Source organism: Castor canadensis, chromosome 12 (genome assembly GCF_047511655.1).
Source record: "Castor canadensis chromosome 12, mCasCan1.hap1v2, whole genome shotgun sequence".
Taxonomy (NCBI): domain Eukaryota; kingdom Metazoa; phylum Chordata; class Mammalia; order Rodentia; family Castoridae; genus Castor; species Castor canadensis.
This window is the reverse complement of record NC_133397.1, coordinates 39896482-39914197: the sequence shown is the minus strand read 5'-3', so window position 1 is coordinate 39914197 and position 17716 is coordinate 39896482. Positions and strand designations below refer to the sequence as shown.

The window sequence follows — 17716 nt, the reverse complement described above, 5'->3', positions numbered from 1 at the left end:
CTATGTAGAAACATCAGCAGTACAGGGTTCCCTCAGCATCAGTGGAGGACTTGTTCCCAGAATCTGCAGATCCTCAAGTCCCTTATATAAAATAGTGTAGTATTTGCACAAAACCTCCTCCCATATACTTTATAATGCCTAATACAATGTGAATGCTATGTAAAACGTTGTTACACTATATTGTTTACAGAGTAACAATGAAAAGTCTGTCTGTATTCAGTGCAGACACAATATTTTTCTAAGGATTTTGATCCATAAGTGGTTGAATCTGAGAATATGGAACCTGGGGAAATAAAGTTTTGCTCCTGAGTATGCTATAACTCAACCAGGAAAAACTTGGCTCAGAACACACGTGACTTTTGCTTGAAATGTGGCAATGGATCCCTGCTTCAGTCATTAACCTACAGTGACCTGCTCTTGGTCAAGATTATCCTACTTTCTGACCTCCAGGTAAAAATGGCCTGGAAGGGTCCCCAGGTGTCACCAACTACACTATGGAAGTTGGTTTCTTAATTAGCTATAGGATCTTAACCTTTAGAGTGGTTAAAACCCACATACCTAGTGACTATGGCCACCAGGGTATCAAAACCATATGCCTATTGTAGTGTAAGGTTAAATGGCCTGGAAGTGGAATGAATTTCAGCAGATCCAGGAGACAGACTGAAGCTAATTAAGCCAGCTTGGCTCTGTCTATTGGCATGAATTCTAAGTTCATGCCAGCTCACAGGAGGCTGCGAATGAAGGAAATGAGGTTTAGATGCAATGGGGGATGGCCCTTCCACTAGGCTGTGTGGCTGCTGCACAAGGGCTGCCTGGTGGGAGAAACATCAGCTTCAGGTCCCCAAGATCAGGAAGAACTGGCCCTCATGCTTACCAGTTAATTGTTTCACAGATGAAATTAGACAGGAACCAAAGCCTGTGGTTCTCAATCTTCGTTGCTCACTGGAATCATCAGTGATTAAAAACTGATGCTAGAGTCCTAGCCCCACAGATTCCAATTCAATGGTTCTGGGGTACAATCAGGGAATCAGGAGTGCAAGCTCCCTGCTTAGTTCTCATGCACAGCTCAGAGCCACTGTTCAAAGTTGTTAGTTTTTAAAGTTTCCATTTTTTTTTTCATTGTTTGCTGTTATTTTTTGTGAGATTTTGAGTTTAGCGTCTTCAGAGATTCAAACAAGTATGTCCCTTTTTCTCAAAGATGTAGGAGGAAAAGAAAACTGACATTTTTGGAGCTCTGGGGCAAGGTACATTTCCTACAAATTCCATTTCCTCTTCACTTAAATTATGAAGTGCTTTTGGTCCCATTTTTGCACAACAGTGGTTCTTGGTTTTAGCCTGCAGCAGAGTCACCTGCAGGGTTTATTAACACAGATTTCTGGGCCTGTAACCCAGGTCTACTTCTAAAATCTAACCACTCCCTTTCCTTCTATCATACACTGTGTCTAGCAAATTCACAGTCACCATCAGAAACCAAACAGGTGTTTCTCTAGGAATTAGTAGGGTCATCACTTTACCAGGTGCCCTGACTATACAAAAAGGGAGGGGAACAAAGTATGATGCAGATTTGAAGCAGATTCTACATAAAAGATGGCTAACTTTTGTAACGGCCACTTTAGAAAAGCTGGAACTTTATTCTAATGAGGTGGCCACCGCTCTAAGTATTTTGAGAGGTCTTTTTGAAATTAATTTCAGAGCCACACAAGAGAAATCAGTCTCAAAACTTCATAGTACACACTATAAACCCCAGACACTGTCCAGCTTACCCACTCTGTAGTCACCAGACTGGGCTGTGGAAAGCTTGTGGTTTTCAGAAAGAATAAAATGTGCCCTCAACTGATAAGGTTTTACCACAACTGAAGGTACTCAAAAGAACACAGCATCTCAAAAGAATTTCTCTGAGGGCAATCCCAAAGGGTAGCAAAAAACTTTTTTGATGAAGGCAGTGTTCCAGTGACCAACTTTCTGGGAACATTCTGATTTTTGTCCAAAGGCAATAGTAGTTAATTAGGGGCATCTATTACTTAGGAGAGGAAAAGGTATCAATGTTACAGCCAGCCAAAACAGTAGATATTAAATTAGCAAATTCAGTAGGAACTATACAGATCAGACAGACTTGGACAAGTGAAATTGTGAGGGGCATAGTCTCTGTCCCGAAAGGGAAGACTAGTACATCAAACATCCTAAAAGAGGGGACAAAGAAGAGGGGAAGGCATGAGAACTAAAGTAGGGGCAGATGCTTTGACCCATACCTTCCCTGAAGGAAAAGTTCTGGAAAGCGTCTCACAGCCCAATCTCCCCTCCTCAGGACTCAGCCCCCAGCTGCCTGACCCACTCTGAGGGTCAGTGTCCCTGGAGCACAGGGTCTGCACTGCATTCAGAGCTGACAGTAATGTCTGAGGCTCACCCAGTTTGGCCCTCTAATGGTCAATTCTGCTTGGGGCCGACTGGAGATGCTTATCTGCTGGCCTCCTCTGCTCCAGGCAGCCTTGGAGAAGAGAGCAGCAGATTTAATTATTAGGCAGCCCATCTGGGGCTCCAGATACCCAGCTCCTTACGTCATCTGAGCACATGTGGAGTCTCCAGTCCTGCTAGGAAGTTGTGTATGGACAGGAGTAGCCGTGACAAACTGTTCCTGTGCTTAGTTTCACCAAGCCCAAGCCCTAGCAAGTGCTCTAGCCTCAGTGTCTGTGCCCCCCACCCCCCACCCCAAATTCTTATGCTGAAATTCTTACCTCCATTGTGATGGCCTTTGAAATGTGATTAGGGCATGAGGGTGCAGCCCTCATGAATGGGATTAGAGCACTCATAAAAGGCTCAAGAAAGATGCCTTGTGCCTTCTACAGTGTGGTGTCAAAGAAGGTACAGTTCTGTGAGCCAGGAAGAAGGCCCTCATCAGACACTGAATCTGCTGGTGCCTTGATCTTGACTGCCCAGCCTCCAAAACTATGAACAATAAATCCTCAGTTTATGGCATTTTGTTATAGAAGTCTGAGCAGTCTAAAACTCTCACTCTTTAATTAACATATAAGTGAATGATATTACTTTACATTTATATCATGTTATAGTTTATAAAACATTTTATAAGTGACTCTTACATGGTAAGATAGAAGGAGCAGCTACCATGATGCCCATTTTAGAGATGAGGAAAGCTGAGGCTTGGGAAAGTAAGAGGAATTCATGGAAACAAAACTACTGAGGTCTGACTTTTCAGACACATGATCAGAGAGCTGGTTGACAACCAGTGGTAGACATGCAGCACAATTGGGAAATACCTTCATTATATGTCACATAACCTACCTTTTCCTAACAGGTTTTTTCCTTTTTAAAAATACTTTGGTGTACATAAGGGTAATGCATATTTGGTATAGGCAACTTTGAAAACACAGAAAGGTTCTATCTGGCAGTACTGGGGTTTGAACTCAGGGCCTCACACTTGCTAGGCAGGTGCTCTACCACTTGAGATACTCTGCCAGCCTGAAAATACAGAAAAGTTTAAAGAAAGGAGAGCTCATTGGATTTATGGATTTTTTTTAGTTGGCTTTTTAACATTATGTCACATTAAGAATTCTTTAAAAATATTCGTAACAGTCAAAAATAGCATATTGTATACATCAATCACAATACATTTTCCCATTCCCTGTTGTTCAGTAAGGGTTTCCAATTTTTAGCTGTTATAAGTAACTCCATGGTGACTACCTTTCTAATTTATTTTTTATAATAAAAACTGACATGTATCCAGTCTCCTGCCAGCTCTCCATAGTGAACTCATTGTGAACTCTCTGTGAAAACTGAGTAGACACACTCGGCAACATCAGCGCTCTCAGGACCGTGACCACCACTCCTGAAAACAGAGCCCTGGAAAAGGGCTGTGGAAGGAAATGGCAGAGGGAAGGAAAAGTGAATGCACACACTCTCCCTGGACCTGGCTCAGCCTACTTTCCTTCCCCTGGGCACAGCTCTCTCAGACTTCCTCTTTTCTTTACAGCTAGGTTAAGACATCTGAAGAAAAATGATCAACTATGCTGTCTTTGATTCCAATTCAGTCCTGAGGAAATGGCCACCATGAAGGTGAGCAGGTCATCTCCTAGCCCCCCCATGTAAAATTAGTGTTCTTCCCATCTTTCCCCCTGCCAACACACACGCCCATAAACGTGACAGAAATCAAGCAGTGGCAGGGTCTTTTGACTGGCCATTCATCATTCTCTGTGATCTCTGATGACCACTGCTGCCTGACCCCAACACTGTGCAGACACCAGCCAAGGGGACAATTAGCCTCAGCAAGTTGGGATGCTGCTGCTACAACCAGCAAACTATCCCAGGCAGCACTTTCTGGTTAATAAACAACTCTCATCCTGCTGCCTCTGTTTTAATCCTGAAAGCTGTATGAGGTGGGTATGGCCTCATCTCATATGCCAGGAGGAAATGGCTCCCACAGATGAATGTTAGTGCATGCCTGGCACTCATCATTGGATGGAGCCAGCACTCACACCTATACAATTGAACCTTATACTCCACACTCTTGTTTGGCACTGGACAACCATCCCCCAAATGCCAATAAACAGGCCCTTACTTAGCAGAATTCACAGATGCCATAGGTAAACATTTCATTCTATTTCCTTGGTGCCACTTCCCTGGGCCTTAGGGTATTCCCCACATCGAAGCTGTTACCAGATGATCTACGGGGTTTTCTTAGGGCTAGCTTCTGCTCACTGGTGGCCTTCTTCCTTTGCATCCCACAAGTGCCCAACAGCACAATCTGTGGTTTGGCTCAAGCCATCCTCAGTGTACAGCCAGCCTGTTCCTACAACATTGCCTTCGGCTAAGAAACCTGACAAAGAAATCACGCAGCAGTAGGATAAAGAAAAAAGTGCCTGACATGGAAAATGTATTCCCTGGCATGCAGCAAGCAACTCTGGTGCAATGGGGAGCAGCTGACCAGCTCCCTACATTCCCTAAGTCACATCTCCTGCTGCTGGCCCTCTACACAGCCCTGCAGAACACTAACTCTTCATCGTCTTAGCCTATCTGTGGTGCACTTTTCTCTCATTACCTCCACATGTCCATGTTCTCCAGAAAGGCCTCAACTGTGCTGCTCTCTCCACGTACTGCTTCAGAGATTGTACACTGCACAGTCAACCCTGTGTTGTTCTCCCTTTATTTCACCCCACGTAGACCATATTCTTCTGGAAAGGCCCCAAACCTCTGTTCTTTTGGTATCCTCTAAAGAATAAGTAGTATAAAGTGGAAATATTGGATAAAAACCACTTCAGTGATTTCTGTTCTATAAATTCCCAAAAACCATTTACAGTTCTAAATCTTTCCTAAGAACTCTAATCTAGCACTTCATCATTAGAATAATAAGTCTCCTGTGGGACAAGACATTGGTGCAGAGACACTTAAAGATGTGTGTGTGTGTGTCTGTCTGTCTGTATCAGTTCTTTGAATAAAATCTAGGTTATAAACTAGAACTGCTGACAATGGCCTGTGGGGTCACATAGACCAGCACTTACTGTGCACACATATCACCAGAGATCTTGTTCCAAGGTACTTTCTGACTCAGCAGGTCTGGGCTGGGGCTTCAGATTCTACATTTCTAAACAGCTCCCAGCTGCTGGTCTGACCTCACACTTTCAGTAGAAAGAGACCCAGGACCCAGGAGATCTGGAGATATCATCTGTCAGTGTTAGTGCTACACTGATGCCATCTTTACCATAGGCACCTGTAGTCTAACAAACCAGATCTTCTCTTCTACCAGAAAGAATCTTAATTCTCTTTGTATATTTCTTATACTTTAAAGTCCTACTTTGATGTCACTCTCTTTCATGTCTTCTCCACTCTATCATCACATCCCTTCCTCTTTCTTAAAAATCCATCTCTTGGGCTCAGATCACACCCTACTTCCCCCAGACATATCCTTGGCCCCCCAGCTTCCTTCCCTGGGGCACTTCCTGCCCACATTACACACTGTTTTGCTCGTTTTTCTGTGCAGATGTCCTGCTGTCATATGGACCGTATGAGCACAGACTTTCCATCTTCTGCTTTTGAGTGTATTTCACAGGGCCTTGGGCCTGAGCACGCAAACTGAGTAAATATCTTCTAATTGATGCAAGGACAATTCAAGTGTCCCCTTTACATTCGGGTTTTCCATCTCAGGGAGGAAAGAGACAGTGATCACAGCTGCCTTGGCTTCTAGCCACAGGCCCCACTCACTCCCAGAACTGCAGGTGGGCCAGCTTGGGTTTTATTTTGCTCTCTGTAGCTCTTCTTCCCTTCTGTGAAGAGTTAAAGTGTTGAGAAGGCTGCTTCCCACTTGGAAACCTCCATTTCCTCCTGCAGTGTGAACAAGAGAACTCTATGGACAGAGGCTGAGTGGGCCAACTGCACAGGCAGTGAACTCACTCTGAATGAGGTTGTTCTAATGCCCGCCAAGTCAAGTCATTAAGATGCCAGCCCTGAGGTGCAGCCCCAAGCGTCACCTCTGGATAACCATATCCCCAAGCCTGCTGCTTACAGGGATGAATGGTGATCACAGAGCCAGTGAAAGCAAGCTCTGTCATGAGCAGGGGCAGAGACCACTTCTCCTCCTAGGGTGGGGGTGGGAAGCTGCAGAGATGCAAAAGTAGAAAGCATTCCCCATTCTACCCACCCCATCTTCACCATACTTACTAAACTAAAAGTAACCCTCAGATTTACATTGAGTTGCCAAAAACTGATTGCTCCTCAAAAGGCAAAGAAAGGGGGCTGGGGAGGTAATTATAACATTAGAGAAAAATATGTACAATGCCAAAAATAATCACTGTGTCATGAGAAAACAGAGCTAGGATGCCTCTGGGACCAGTGCTGGGTATATTCAGGAAGGAGGGGGCAGAAATTCTCCTGGCAGTGTCGTCAGACATTCTGGGTGGAAAAAAAAAAAGCTCTAACTGGAATGGACAGTTGGCAGAGATAACTCTTCTCAAGTACAGAATATGATTTTAAGGCTCGGTTTTCTTGTCTTTATTTCAGCACTTTAATTTTAAAGAAAATAACATTTGTTCAGTCTTTTAATCAGGACTGATACTTGCTGATGCTTAATTGCATGTGAATGGTGAAACATCCTAGGATCTTCCCTACTAATTCCAGTGTGAACCAGAATTTCTGATGCCTGGTATTTTAAGTATTTCAAAAGAAAAAAAAGAAAGGCCAGGAAATTATGGGATGGGGGCAGTACTCTTCTGTCCCCATCCCATTACCCTTATTGAAAAAAGAAAAAAAGGATGGCCAAGAGAAAGGAAACATAAAAGGAAAAAGCTGGTAGAGACTCTCTCCCGAGTGTGCCTTGCAAAAAACTAATTTGTGGCCTGTTTTCATGGTCACATGTCTGGCATGCGGGGTTTGATTCATGGCCACAGTGCAAGCACTTGCTTTCTCCCAATTCTGTCTCCTTTTACCCTGATGAGAAGTGAGATGTCCATGCACATTTAGGAAGCTTTGCTCCATTCTTTTGCAAATGAGTCATCAAAAGTCACAGGAAATGCTAAAAGTCTTCCCTAAATTACTATCATGCTCTCAATGATAATGCTGAGAAATCTGGAAAATTGGGTTGTGTTTTCCCCCAACAATAGTTTGTTCCCTCCACTCATTCCACAAATATGAGGCTCTCTTTATGTGCTGGGGCTGTGAGCAATAGAACAATTCCTCCTGACTCTGGGAGCTTCTCGTTTACAGAGAAGTGAGGGATTAAACCCGGAAGGACAGGCTTACTCCTCAGTCAATGCCATAGAAGTATGAGAGAAGAAAGTCTGCAAGGTTGGCAGAGCTCTGTGCTGGAGGGAGGATTTGAAGGAGGTGCAGATATGGGGAAGCAAGCAGAAGGTAGAGGATGGACTGGGGGCAATGACAGGTGCTAGTGGTGGTCAGGAAACAACTAGAGAGCAGGACAAAGCAGTAAGTCACAGTGGGGAGAATGCATTGTTGAGTGGCCACAAGCTGCTAGGACAGAAGTGGCTGACTAATCATGGGCTAAGGTGCCAGTGGTGGGCAGAGCAGGAGCTAGCCTTGACCTCATTTGTTCTGCTAGTCATGCTTTGGCCACAGTGGACAGCAAGTATAAGAACCTCTCTCTCTTTTTTTGTTTTTGTTTTTGGCTCCAAAGCCAAGGAAAATTAATCCCTTTGTTAGAAACTCTAAATATGGTAGCAACCCCTGGGCTGCCACAAGCTGGAGCCAGGCTGTGTCCACAGAGACGGTGGCAGGGCATTCTTGCTGAACAGCAAGTCACAATGTTTTGCCCATGGGATGAAAACTAAACTTTATTCAGCGTGCATGCCTCTTCAGCCTCCAGTGAGCTTTTATTTATCTCCACAGACATTAGCCACTGTCTCCCAGCTTACCCCCTTTATCACTGATCAAGAAGAATATAATTCCAATCAGATTTCAGGGAGAGGAACAGTTTACCAGTTCACTACCCTTTCTCCCAAACTATTTCCTGCATGATGTTCCCCCATTTAAAACTGGACATGGCTCTCTACTGTCCTTCGAAGCTGACCAGCAAGCTTCTTGAGGTTTCCCAGCCCCAGCCTTGTTGTTCAGATTTGGTTTTCCTGGTCCATAGCTCCATGCCAGCACCAGCTGGAATACAGTGTGCAGTGCTGCCCCAGGCTTTGTATCCTTCCTGCCATCCAGTCAGGCCCCCAGCTGCTCTGTTCCACCTGAAATGCTATCCTTCAAAACCCTCTACTGTGAGGACCGACCTAACTCTACCACTCTACAGAGGCTCTTCTGGTTACTCCAGAAGAGTGGTCATTTCTCCTCTGAACACTGACGGAGTTAGTCTGTGCCACTTACCTGCCCCTTATTGTTCCTTATCTTAAGGATGTCCTCTGAGGGAACAGGCAAAATGGCAAGCTTATGTATCACAGTACCTAATGACAAAAGCAATGGTGTCATGTAGCACTTTCAAATATAGGATGGCCAGCTGGAGTGAAGATTAGAGCAGTCATGGTCCCCAGTTGTGGGATCTAATGCTTTGGTGCTTCCTGACAGAAAGGGGGTTAACAATGAGGAGTAATGGTGGCTGTACTCATCACCAGCTTAATTAACATGCTATGACTCCTCAGTGTCCCCAGGGAACAGATCCCCATATCCTAAGGATGTTTTCTTGCAGAAGTGGCTGCCTGTTCCTGCTGGCCACATTTTAGGTATGTTCTGTGAACCAGCTGATAGTCAGCTCCCACTGCCATAGGTGAGCAAGCCCAGACAGGGGCAGCTCACTTCTCCCTTCCCTAAGAGCCTAGGGAAGCTGCTGCCTTGGACTCACGTAACCATACCATCGATCACCAGATAGAGCCTTTACATCACATGTTGTAGGTATTCTTTTTGGAGTCCGAGTCTGGCAAGGAGGATGCTGGAGCTTGGCCAGGGTTCTGCCCCTTTGGTGATGTAATTGGAGGTGAGAAAACAGAAGTATATCCCTTCTCCCCCCCCCCCCCAACGCCACCAAAAAAGCTACTAACCAAGAAATCAAACCAAAACAAATACATTTATAACCCAGTGACAACACCAAGCATAGTGGTGCACGATTTTGACTTCAGCTGCTACTCTGGAGGCAGAGGCAGGAGGATCTCAAGTTCAAGGCCAGCCTGTGCTAGGTTAGCAAGACCTTATCTCAAAAACAAAACAAAACAAAACAAACAACAAAAACTCCACATATAAAATGACTGGGGGCATGGTTCAAATTCTACAGTGCTTGCTCAAGACCCTAGGTTCATTTCCCAGTACTGGGAAAAAAAAAAATCAGCAAGTGGGCTTAAAGAATAACACACACTTTGGAATAAACACTCTCTATTAGCCCGATTTCCAACTTTCAAAAATCTGCCCTCCCCCTTCAATTTATACCAGACCCAACACACCTCCCCACCAGGAGGGGTTAATAGAGCACAGCTGCTTCTCTTATCTGGCTCACCTGCTAATGGCAAAGCTCTGCTACTGAGGTTGTCGGTGATCTCTGCAAATCACTTTGATTAGAGATAATGTCATTTTTATATCATTATCCAGCCCAGCAGTCAAAGAAATAACAAGTTGATATTTTTTCTGTAAAAACTGGTTTTGCCCATTAACACTAACAGGTGACAAGGAACTGGTCACACTTCTCAAGAGATTCTGGTGAAAACGTTAAGCATTTTACCTGTTCCCGGCCAGACTGGTGGAGCAACCGGAACTTCTTTCCACAGCCTCTGAAGCAGTGGTGAGTTTCTAGACTGTGATGCCTGCTGCTTTTTAACAGCTCAGGAAAAGACTACTGGCAACACAGTGGCCAGCCACCTGCGTGCTCAGCTCTGCTCAGCAGATAAACAGTTGTATAACATGCAGACTGGAGCGCAGAAGCATGGCTAATTCTACTGTGTGGAAAGCAGTAATTCACATGTAAGTCTGCTGCAAAGAAAGACCTTAAGACCGGGAAGTAACTACTCAGAAGTACCTGAAGCTTCAGAGGCAGTGCTGTGCTCCATTAAATTATTGGAAAAATGGGGAAACCTGGGTGGAGGGGGACTGGGCAACCCCCAGGAGCTCACCTGAGTTGTCTCTTAGCTGTGTTCAAGACACTCCAAGTCCTGCTGCCAGTGGTTATAAGGAAAAGTTTCACTTCTCAGGAACCACATAAGAAACACTCTTTTCTGTTTCCTATAATTGTTTTTTTTTTAATGTCAGATGTAGCTTTGGTCCCACTGGAGTGATTTTTAATGGCCACTGAGATTCTGACAAACACACTGTCCTTTCCCCAAGGGCAGTCTGCCAAATCCCATAGCACTATGCACCTAGAAGAAAGTTCTGAAGCAACTGGAGTTCTGAAACATCACCCCTGGCTACATAGAAAAAGCAAGAACTCCTTTGAGTTTCAGAATTTTTTTTAAAGAGGGCTGTTTGGAATTTAAATCCCATATGGTATTTGTGATTGGTGAGTTTTAGCTTTTGTTATTTAAAATCTACTAAGTGTCTAAAATGGGGCAGGCACTGAAGACACAGGGAACACAGGTCCCTGCCCTCAAGGGGCTCACAGCCTAGTGAGGGAGCCACACAAGCAGACAAGGCCAAGGGGCACATGCCAGGCCAGTGCCATTCACTCTGCTACCTGGGGCAATGTGGGGAGGGCTTTCTCATTTGAGATTTTAAGGGTAAAGGGGAGTTAGCCCAAAGAGATGGTGAGAGAGCCCCAAGAAGACAGGGCAGGCTCAAGCCTGATGAGGCTAGTCAGCTGACCTCCAGAGTGATGGCTGGGAATGTCCCTCCTGAGGTGTCCCAAGGTGCCCTCAGCGGGAAGCAGACTCCTGGCTAGCTGAGCCATGGGCAACCGATTGTAGCATTTCTTCTGTTTTTGCATTCCTTGCTCTTCAACAATGAGATGATTGTGCGGATATTACAAGAGGAGATTATCTCCATGGGCACTGAGCCTGTTTTAGTGCAGAGACCTGGCCTTGCCAGAGCCAAGGCTTCTGAGGTCACAGCTGAGTTGCCAATTCTAGAGAACCTGGCAAATCTCAGAGACACTGGGGAAACTGTTCTTTGCAGATGGCTTGCTTTAAATGATAAGCTATGCTAAACAGGTGCTGAACAGAGGGTAGGCCACGTGTACATGGGATCCTTTCAGTTCAGAGGCTGTGCTTGAAACATCTACGTGTGCCTGGCCTTGGGTGTAGGGATCTAGAGAAGAGAAAAGGCAGCCTGGGTCATGAAGTGATTCCTTTAGCTCAGAAACAGTCATCCACATTTCTGGAATCAGCAACGCCTTTGATCCTAGAGCACTTTGGGAATGGGGGAGGGGAGGGCTTATCTGATTCTGTCATGATTAAGAGCATTAAGATGGAAACTTAGAGGAAATGTTTCAAGACAAGGGAAACAAAATATTAGTGATGCTTTTGCATGTTACAACAAATGCAGGACATAAAAGTTCTGGGACCTCAATCAGAACGTGTTTAGCAGTTCCAGCTTCACATTCTTGGTTGGATTTAAGTCATTTTGTGAATGATTCATCTTGACGCCTACAGGTGAATTTCTTGACTGTGAGGAGGTAGCTAGGAAAATTAAAATGTGTAATATTCCATAGAGGCAGGCAAAGGCTACAGACTGCCTTTCTGTCTTTCAGAAAGTGGTTTTTGTTGTTTAATAAAAATCAGACAAAGAGGAGCACAGGACAATGAATAGGCAAGGTCTCCAGGAAAACTGAGCTTGATTGGTGGGAGAATTCCTTGGCCTTATTACCTTTTAGCTGCTCAGTTTCCCTTGAGCACCATCCTGTTCTAGGTCTCCTCTTGCCTCAAACTGGGATAGTGCGAGTGCTCCTATCCTGCCTCACAGGGACTATGAGGGGCTGAGTCCTCAGAAAGTAATAACATTCTAGAAACAGCTCAGGCTTTCTACCCTGCTGTTGCCTAGCACCAGATGACAATTCCTAAACCAGAGGTAGTAACCAACCCAAGATCTCCACTTCCAGACATGGCCTAATCGTCCAGGAAGGATTTCTGGAACTGTCCTTATTAAGGAAAAGAAATGTGATACATAACCCAACTTAAAAATCCCAGGAAGCTCTAACACTCTATCCAGTTGCTAAGACTTTTTCTTACTATCGTAGTCCTTGGTCAAGTTCAAAGGTGAGCCCTTTCCCAGAGGCTCATTAGGAATAATGTTTATTTCATAGATTCGGAGGTTGCAAAGTTTGGTTCCACTTTGCTTATTTGGAAAAAATAACTTTTTTTATGAATGAAAAGGAGGAGGGAAAGGGGAATGAGACAAGAGTAACAGTTGGGAGAGAAGAGGGTGTTTAAGAAGACAGTTATATTCTGAACAGGTTCACCTCAGATTTTCTCCAAAGGGTTCTGAAAGCAAATCACTGTTCTCTTTCACCTTTCTGAACCTTCCTGACTCCCGCCCTCCCTCCTATTTTGGGTGCCTGTGTGAAGGGGAAATTTGTTACATCCTTATGCCTTCACGGATGGTGCTATGCAAATAAAATGTATTAACACTTCTCACCAGGATTTCTGGGTCTGTAATAGGAAAGAAATTCAGTAGAAAGCTGTGAGGGTTTGCAGTCTGCTGGTCTGAAGCCAGGATGGCTTGAACTGACTACTATCAAACCAGGTCATTGCTGACTTGCTTGGGTGATGAGTAGGAATTCTCAGTAGCTGACTGAGGCCAGGGAGTTCAAGCACCTCACCTGTCATTTCCTCCCCCAGAATAAATCAGCTGATCTAAATGGACCTGCCACCTCCATGTTTGGTTTGTGAGAAGTAGTTTAGGAGGGAATAATAAGGGAAAGGGAAGTACTTGATGCCTCCCCCTATTTATCTTCTCACATATTCTTTACTCATTCTTCAAGGTTCATTTAAGCTCCTAGCTCACCCCTTCCAGTTCCCTTGCTGGGGTGACCCCACCTATTGTCTACACCACTCTTTGGGCCCTTGGGAGTCTCTGCTAAGAACTAATTTTCTTATCACTTATGTCAGCCAGTTTACATATAAATCCTGAGGAACCATGGGATAGTTAGACTGTAAAAGAAATTTGAGGCTGTTGCTGTTTCCTCAAAACCTAAATTCAGACACCGCTGGGGAGGGGGTGCCTACAGCTCCCCACCCCCCAATAGTTAAACCTTAGGGATCAGAAGAATTCATCTCTGAGAAACAGGGCTGGTTTAGGAGGCCTAAGGCAGTACTAAGCTTTTCCCAGCGCTCTGGAAGGCCTCCTCTGTGCACTGCCCTCTAGAGGCAGGGCTTAGAACACCACCCACTGTTAAAGCTGAACAGTCAAAACCCGGAGTTTTCCAAAGACAACTTTTTTTTTTTTTTGGTGCCTACTTTGTGCCAGACTCTATACTATAATGAAATTATCACCCAAGAATATATGGGAAGCCAGTTTGAACCTCCTCATAGTTCAATCCGTACTATCATTTTGGACAAGGAGTTTTATATACTTTGTCCCACCCAAATAGGTGGCAGTTGTTTTTCTACAGTTCAACTCAAATACTAATGCCAATGTTCCAAGCTTCAGAATTTTTGGATTTGACAAACAAGTCTGGGCTTCTAGCTAACGTCTTCATGGTTCTAAATGTTGGATGTCTGCTGTCAAGTCTCTTGACTACTTCAGTCCACTCAAAACTCTCTTATTCCTATTGTAAGACCCACACCAAGTCTTTAATTTATAATATTCTTTAATTTTCTAATATTCGCCTGTCTATTAATGTCTTCTCACTTACATGATAGCTCCTTGGGGGCAGGAATCCCAAATTCTACCTTTTCACATTTCCATCATGCCCAGCATAGTACTGAGGCATATAGCAGGTATTTAATGTTTACTCAGCCATAGAATCATAGCATTTTAAAATAAACAAGATGTCAACAATTATCCAGTCTGATCCTTTTCCTGTACAGATGAGGAAACTGAGACCTGGAGGTTGTAAGTCACAAATTCAAGGTTAGCACAGTCCCTCCTTTCTGGTCTTGGAGCTAAGACTAATGTTTGCAAGGCATAGGCCATTACCTTCTGATGTAGATACTACAGTGTCCCCATTTTGCAATTACAGAACATCGGTATAGATTATTTAAGTTACTTTTCCAAGATACCACAGCTAAGAGGGAGAGTCTGGACTTGAACCCAAGCAATCTGACTACAGAGCCTACCTACTGTTTCTCTCCAGAAGTCACAGAACCATTTCCCCCATTTCCATATATGGTATTAACTAACTCCTACCTTGACTGTGATCACATGTGTGGTTGTCTTACTCCTACTTCACTCCCACTCACTGTAGTCCAGTTGGCAGGAACAGTCCTCCTAATCCTCTGGGGTCTTCAGCCTGGTGACCTCCCTTCAGCGGGTGCTTTGTGAATAAAACTCCTGAAGGACAAATATGTATGCTAGGCTACTAAGGCAACCAATTCCTCCTCCTATGATGCTGTACAGATCTCTTTAATACTTGTTTTTCCCCATGGAGGAGATAGGGATCTATTAGGAGTGCAAACGCCTTTGCACTCCACCCTCGCTAAATGTTGCCCAATTCTTGCACAACCATGAAGTCACATGGGAGGCTCATCCCCCAGGCAGGTGATCCAGCCACTCCTTTCTGCACCCATTCATGGTTTTCCCCCATTGCTTTTCACTCTGCAGAAGTCTCGCCTGACCTCCAAAAGTTAAGCCACTTGGGAAGTCTTCCTCTTGGTATTATTAGGCACCTGGGACTGGAAGCTTAAAGAGAAGAACAGATTTCCCACTGTCTCAGCTTCTCCCAGGAGCATAGTATTTCCCAAATCCATACAGGAGAGGAAACTGGCCTATCTCAGGAGCAGCTGATGCCTGGAGGGAACTGGCCTATTCCATAGGATCTCTCCCATGTCACCCTGTCACTCGTTTCTCAACTATTTGAACTAGCTCTGCCAGGGTGCCTCTAATGAAGGCTAACTGGCACCCTTAATTGAAGTTTTTTTCTTTTTTTTTTTTAAAGGCTTTTTGTTGTGTTTGTTTTTTGTAGTACTGAGATTTAAACTGAAGGCCTCACCCTTGCTTAGGCAGGAGCTCTAGTACTTGGGCCATGTCTCCAACTCCCAATCACCATTTTCTCTACAGGAAATAATTACTACAGCTTGGGTATTTTCTGTCTTCAGGATGTAAATGGCCTGGAAGGGGTGGCTTTCATTAACCTTGTTCATAGTGGGCTTGTGTTTCTTCAGTACTTAATATCCTTGTTTTAAAAGACAAAAAGTTCCAAAACAAATTCTGAAAATCATCATGGTAATAGAGTTTCAAGTTTTTCACAAAATTTTCATGCATGCACCAGCCACAGATGGATATAAAACACACTGGAAGTGAGGATGCATACCCCAATAGAATTTTTCTGAATCAGTTCCCAGAAACAGAGAAATCACTTAGGGAACTCATCCCTCAACACCTGACACCACCAGCACCCAGACCAGCATTCTCCTACGGAGCAATGGAAAGGCTGACTAGCACATACAGCCATCCTCTACTGATCCAATTCGCCTAGATTCTCAGCTGAACCATGAGGAGGTCACCACTGTGTGAGTCATGGCATCTTCCACCTGTCTATTGGACATTCTTACACTGAGGCTATTAGGGCTTTTACTACAAAGGAAGCACACCCCTGGTGCCTCTCCCAGTCCCTTAGCCCCAAACAAATACCCACATCAGAATTTTGCTTTATATTTCCTCTCCCATCTCCAATGGACTGGGCAAAATAGCTTCCCCCAAAGGTAACTATCAAAAAATTTAAAGGACATTCATACTCTAATATAATACAGTAATGGTTTGCACCACACTTATTATCCAAGATTCGGACCTAAACATCTAGATCCACTGCCTACTAGAGAACACTGGGTTAACAGGGTTGAGAGACCTTCTTCACTCACCGGGCTTTTAGGGAAGACGGGGGCTCCTCTGGTGGCCGGTCAGCCCATGTTAAAGACAAACTACACCCTTTTTCTTCTCTTTGAATGTCCAAAGAGCTCCAGAACCTACCTAAATATTAAACAACCCCTCTGTGCTTGAGGGCCTGCCCCATCCAACAGTACATCCAAGCTACATGGGACAGAAGTAAGACAGGGGCAGGCTCCCAGCCTGGCTCCAATCCAATTTGCTTGCAGTACAGAGCAGAAATATTAACCAGTTATGGATTTCTCTACCCTTGACATTTTAAAAAAGAAATAGCTCCAAACTGAGAATTCTGCCTCTCCTGTTAAGTCTTTTATAAGGCACAGTTAGTTTTCCACTTATGTAACTACTTTTAATATGTGACCTTAAAACTTCTTGTGAAGCTGGGGGTGAAGGTCAATGGTAGAGGGCTTGCCTATCATATGTAACTGAAGTCCTGGACTTGATCCCCAGCACCAAAATTTTTTTTATATAAATAAAACTTAATTGCAGAAAAACCTTGGTATTGATGCTGCCAGAGGATGACTATTTTTCATTTTAACAAACCCACTCCCCCTCTTGCCCACCATGAGGCACATCACAGCCAAAGTCGGGCATCAATGTTTATCGTAACTGTGTGTTAGTTTGCTTAGAGACAGCCTTGAGGCAGTCTGTTTGCAGAGCTACCTTTCCTTACCTCCAACATACACCTCTGCTTTGTATTTTCATAAACAGGTTTGTACTTTCAGGTAATGAATTATTTATTATCTACTATACACAGGCATTGCTAAGTGTTGGGGGAAGCTTGAGACATTAAAAAAAATGGGTTTATCCTTGCCTTGCATTTAAGCTGCTTACAAACAGCTACTGAGACAAGAGATCACCCTGTACACACAATAGCCATAGACTAAATATTTATTGGTAGTGGTAATGAGGACCAGACATCATGTGGGCTGGCAAAAACATGGGAAAGATAGTGGTGGGTTATTTAGGAAGACAGGAAAATCATACCGAACATAGCTTCCTCTGATCACTTATATGTATATATATGTTAGGAGACTGACCCTGATCTGTGCAAAATTCTGGTTTGGCCTCTATTAGCTCCTTTTGGAAAACATATGAGCAAGTCCTAGAGGCATAACAGTGGTGGTACCTGATACAATTCACAAATTATTCTCTTGATGAGTTTGGTCAGTTTTCCATCCATTTCTCATTTCTTAAGAACATAAAAAACACAGAAATTTGCGGAAGACTTTGTGGCTCAAAAGTAGGATGTAAATTCAAGGTGTCGTCTCGTTGTTCAATCATGTTTATTCCCCCTGTAAGT

At 44.1% G+C, this 17716-nt stretch overlaps 1 protein-coding gene across 2 annotated transcripts in view; it reads right to left on the bottom strand.

Moving 5' to 3' along the window:
- Epas1 (endothelial PAS domain protein 1) overlaps window positions 1-17716 on the bottom strand; it is an 83030-nt gene that overhangs the window by 44110 nt on the left and 21204 nt on the right. Inside the window, exon 2 of one of the 2 annotated variants that reach the window (XM_020182984.2) lies at window positions 14719-14862. The exons of the other annotated variant lie outside the window; for it this stretch is intronic. The gene's annotated coding sequence lies outside the window, so the exon portion shown is untranslated. The remainder of the gene's footprint in view (window positions 1-14718; window positions 14863-17716) is intronic. 2 annotated transcript variants of the gene reach the window in all.